Source organism: Sorex fumeus, unplaced genomic scaffold, assembly GCF_029834395.1.
Source record: "Sorex fumeus unplaced genomic scaffold, SorFum_2.1 ptg000095l, whole genome shotgun sequence".
NCBI lineage: Eukaryota > Metazoa > Chordata > Mammalia > Eulipotyphla > Soricidae > Sorex > Sorex fumeus.
The window spans coordinates 20,027,961-20,033,639 of NW_026606152.1; positions in this window are offsets into that span (position 1 = coordinate 20,027,961).

Consider the following 5,679-nt stretch of genomic DNA (forward strand, 5'->3'; position numbering starts at 1 on the left):
TGTTACTGGTTCCCGCTCGAGCAAATGAATGAACCGCGGGAGGACAGTGCTACAGTGCTATGATTGAAAAAATTGGTGGTTTCTTTCAATATGAGAACACTTACTAGGATAAGTTGTAGATGAATCAGGATGTCTTAAAACGTAAATAAAATGAGAAGAAATAGTAAATGCACAGGTATCTTATTTGTAGAACACAAACAGTTGTTCTCAGTTTAAAACTGTAGAAGATAAAGAAAAACATATGCTCATTTGTGTTCAAAATTTTACAATCTGTAAGAAAAGGACAAAAACCAAATTAAGTCATCAAAAAACAAGCAAAACCAACAAATACTGGCAATTAATATGATAGGCCAAGGATGAATGGTTTTAAAAAAATTAGTGCTGTGAAATAAATCAGTATTGAGCTATTACACTTGAATAGAAAAAATAAGCATAAACCATGATCACATAATCTCTATTGAAAGAAGTGTAAATGACTAGTAAACACAAGAGCAATATTTTTTTTTAATTTTTGTTTTGTTCTGTTTTGTTTGAGTAGTGAAACACCATGAGGTACAGTTGTAGACTTACAGGTTGTTGAGCTTGGGTTTCAGTTATACAGTGATGGAGTGCCCATCCCACCACCAGCCCCATCCCCCATCCCACCCTGCCTCTTTGGTAGGGTACTCCCTTTTGTTCTATCTCTCCTTTTGGGTGCTGTGTTCTGCAGAAGAGACATTGGGTGGCAATCCTGTTCGGTCCATAGACTACTTTCAGCAGGCATCTCCCATCCTGGGCAGATCTTCCCAGCACCCTTTATTGGGTGCTCCCTTCTCTATCTGCGCTGCCTTTACCCCTAGACAGTGCAGCTGGCCTCTAAGCCATGGAGTGAACAACCTGGTATTTAACACAGCTGTTCTTGGGTGTTAGTCTCTTGTTTTGTTACTTTATGTTACCCAGATGCATGCGGTCTTTCTATGTCTGTCCCTCTCTTTCTGACTCATTTCCCATAGCATAATATTTTCCATGTAGTACCATACAAGAGCAATTTTCAAGCTCACTAGTAGACAAAGAGCACAAATTAAAATGAGAAATTAAAATGTCCACCCAAATTACAAATATTGAAAAAACAGGTGCTATCTTTCCCTAGCAGAGGTGCTAGAAAAAAGACTTTTTCAAGCTATTTTATTGAGAATTAAATCCTTTTAATAGTTAGGCAATATATAGCTTAAAGCAGTTTAATGTTCATTAAGTCAGTGTCACTGTCACTCTCCTCCCATTGTTCATCGATTTTCTTGAGCGGGCCCAGTTAGGTCTCCAGTGTGAGACTTTGTTGTAAGTTAGCTTTTGTGTGTGTAGATGGAAATTCAGGGATCAAACCCAGAACCTCAGAAATGTGAGGCAAATATTTTACCACCGAGGCCTATTTCCAACCACAGTTAATGGTTTTGCTTTTGTTTCTATAGTGCGAAGTACAGAAATCAAAGTTTCATACACGCAGGCCAAGTTCTTTTGTCCTGAGCTACATATCCGGTCACAAGTAAGTTAGCTGTGAAGAATTGATCTTATGTAAACAATTAGAAAAGTAGACAAATAGATATAAATGTTCACATCAATGTCATCTTAGCAGTAAAACATTACAATTATAAAGTCTCAATAAACACTTTATAGTAATTGAAATTGATTATTTAAAAATCATACTTGTGTAGAGACTAATATAATTGCATAATTGAAAGACTCCAAAGAAATGTACCTGCATTTTACTTGCATGTTTATTGTGGTTCTACTTTCTTCGTAATATAGTTATCCCATGAACAATACAAATTTGGACTTCTATATGATATTTTTCAATAATTGTATTTTGAAAATTTTTGGACATTGTTAGGGATGTGAAATAATTAAAGATGATCAATATATCCTAGAAATATAAAAAAATCTAAGGAAAAGTATGCCATGCATGTATAAAGTATATGCAGATAATTGATTTGGTTGGACCCCAGACTTTGTATAGGGGTTCAAGCACTCACCATGCACACTGTCAACCCAAATTAATGACTGGCACCACCAGGAATGACCCTTGAGCACAGAGTCTGAAGTCCCAAGCACCACATACGACGGCCCAAATACCCCACACAAATAGAAATATAAATTATCACTTACTACCTTAAAATACAAATGTATTATAAAGTCTATTATAAAATCCATAAAAGTTTTTAAATGTATCAAAATTTACAGATTGACAGGCCACACATAGTACTAATTGCAGACAATGGAATTAAATACTATTAGAAAACCAACTTCTTGGTCAAGAGCAGACTATCTATTAAATTTGGGGGTTTTCAAATGTTATAGAGGAGTTAGCACCCTTAACGTCTATGTTACTCAAGAATCAGTTATATGTTTTTCTTTTCTTTTCTTCCTTGTATGTGTGGAGGGGAGTGCACCCAGATGTGCTCCAGGCTCACTTCAGACCCTGTATCCAGAGATCACCCCGAGCAAGCTCAGGGTTCTGGGAATTGAACTCAGGTTAGCTGCATACAAGGTAAACACCCTCTTCATGCTGCACTAGCTCTTTGGCCTATATGTTTCTTTTAGAAAATGACATGTGAATAAAACATTCTTAATCATTAAAAATCATTTCTAATAAAACATTTACTTAAAAAGTTTGATGCAGGCAAATACTATTTTAATCCTAAAAGTAAATTTAAAAATCAGGATAATACTCGGTAAAGCATAGAAACATAGCAAAAAGTAGATGGTATAGATATTATTTGCAAATTGGAAACTGTAACACATTGTCCTTTTCCATTTCAAGGATGAGATGAATCCATAGAGTAGATTTGTTCACGAACAATGCTATATTCTCTCCTGGATGCGTATTTAAAAATACTTGCCAATGTGCCTGTTTCTCAACGTTTTGAGTACTATACGCCCTCTTTGCTATTGTGAGATCTTTCTCTTGTTGTATTTTTACTTTATGTTCCAATTTTTTTATTTTTAATTTTTAAATTTTTATTAGTGAGACACCATGAGGTACGGTTGTAGACATATGAATTTTTGTGCGTGGGTTTCATTTATACAATGATCAAATACCCATCCCTCCACCAGTGCCCATTTCCCACCACCAGGGATCCCAGTATGCCTCCCAACCCCCATCCCCTCATCCCACCCTGACTCTGTGGGAGGGCATTTCTCTTTGTTCTCTGTCTCCTTTTAGGTGTTGTGGTTTGCAAAAGAGGCATTGAGTGGCAATCATGTTCGGTCTAGAGTCTACTTTCAGCATGCATCTCCCATCCTGGGAGGATCCTCCCAACACCCTTTATTTGGTGCTCCATTCTCTATCTGAGCTGCCTTTTCTGCTAGCATGTGTGGTTGGTCTCCAAGATCTGAAGAAAAATTCCTGACACTAATCACGGCCACTCTTGGGAGTTCGTCTCCTATTTTGTTATTTTATGTTCTCCGGGTGAATGCAATCTTGATCTGTCTGTCCCTCTCTTTCTGACTCATTTCGCTTAACATGATACTGTCCATGCAGTACCACTTCTATGTAAATTTCATGCTCTTCCTGCCTGAAGATGTCTCTCTGGCTTCCTGAAAGAACAGGGAGAGTAGAGGCAAATTCCTGGTCCTAAGCAAACAGAGGAGGGGAAGAATTATCTAAAAAACATACCAAAAGAGGCATTGAGAGGCAATCATGTTCAGTCTAGAGTCTACTTTCAGCATGCATCTCCCATCCTGGGAGGATCCTCCCAACACCCATTATTTGGTGATCCCTTTTCTATCAATAACAAATAATAAAAAATTAAAAAAACACACAAGAACAATCAGTTTTGATTCACATGAAATATGGAAATTCTGAATTTCACGTGTAAGAGATTTTACTTGGCTTCACTGAAAGGATTAAAAATTAAATTGCACAAAGTAGCTTTGCAATGGCCCATCTCATGGTGATTCAATTAAAAAATAAATGAAGAAATTTTAAATCACTCATAAAGATTAAAACTGCCATAACAAATACATGCACCTTGATTTGAGACAGATAACTCACATTTGAAAAGAGAGAGAGAGAGAAGGACTAAAACAAAGTGAACAAAGCAAATGACTCCTTAGGAGGTCATATATATAGTAATTAAGGTGGGAGGAGGTGGTGCTGGAGCACACTAAAAGGTATTTATGATTCAAGGATTCACACCCAGAGATCTTATTGCAAAATTTCGAAAATATATAAAACTATTTCACAATACCCACAACCATGTATGGTGAGACTGGAAATTTGATACCAATTATTTATTCACACAGATGTATTCATATGCCTATCATATGCACTAGGGAGATCAAGGGAAATCATTCTTAGCACTGACATTCTTGGAAACTGAAGTAGTAATCAGGTTTTTATGATTAAGTTGTTATGATTTCATAGGCAGTGTTTGTTTCCTGAACCAACCTTGAATGTCTTTAAAAGACCAAATACAGGAATATTAATTCATTTTTAATTTAATATATAATATGCTGAGTTTACATGTTAAACAGAGATGGATGTCTTTTTCAATAGTCTATTAGGGACCCTGTCCTTGACTTGTTTTATTAGGAACTGAATGTGGTACCCTATAATCTCTAATTCCATCCCTAGTCCTCGCTACTCTACTTCTACCAATCAAAGCAAACTTCACTTTAGACCTAGTTGTCAGTAATCTCAACTGAAGATGATAGTACAAAATAAGTCTGATCAAATACTTGTGTTATCCAGCAGTTGTTAAAGATGCTTACACAAGTGAACAGAATATTGAGAAAGAAACGAACACTCCAAATTGTCGTTGAAGAAGGCAAAGAATACATGTTGTAAGTGACCATATAAAAGAAAGAAACTTAAAGTCAATTCCTTGGGAAGTTCTGGTAGTCTTGCAACCATGTTGCCCATGGGGTAATCAGCTAGCTAAAAGTCTTCCTTCACTTGGATGTTCCTTGTTCACATCCCTGATATCGCTCTTTTCCTCCTCAGAACCCATTCCCAGTAAATCATGTGCTCACCAGATCTTGTTGTTTCAAGCTTTGTTTTCGCCAAATTTCAAGTCCTTTCTTTTGCACTTATTGTCTCTTTTCCCATCATTTCAGACTGTTCTCCCAGCATTTTTTCCTCAGTGAATACAACTTACCTTCAAGGGAATTGAAGCTTGTTCGTTTGGAGAGTAGACTGGGATAATTTTCCTCTAGCCATACATGAAAGGTAGCAAAACACTTTTCAAGTTGTTCTGTTCCTAGCCAGTCAACTACCCTTTCCTGGGAAAATTTGTTGGCAGTTTAGTCTCAGGTCTGTCAGAAACTGCATCCGTGTTGCTCCATTTCCACCAAAGTAGTTACTGGTACCAAGCAGACTTAGTGAAATATATGTTCCTGTTAACCCACTGGCACTTGGGATCCATGTGAACACTTTCCACCTGGCTTTTATGAACCGTGGTCATCCAGTTTGCTTTTCTGGTGGCATTCTGTTTCTCACTATTCCTCCCCACAGCTAAGTGATGTGAAAATACCATCTTTAGTAAATTGTATGATTGAAAGCTCCAGAAGGAATGCCAGCCCTTTCAGCTCTCTCGGTCTTATATGTAACCTGTTCTTTAGAACCTATCGTATTTTCTTATTTTTGTTTTGTTTATCAATTACGAAAAACATGTTAACGTAATTAAAAAACATCCACCAACTCTC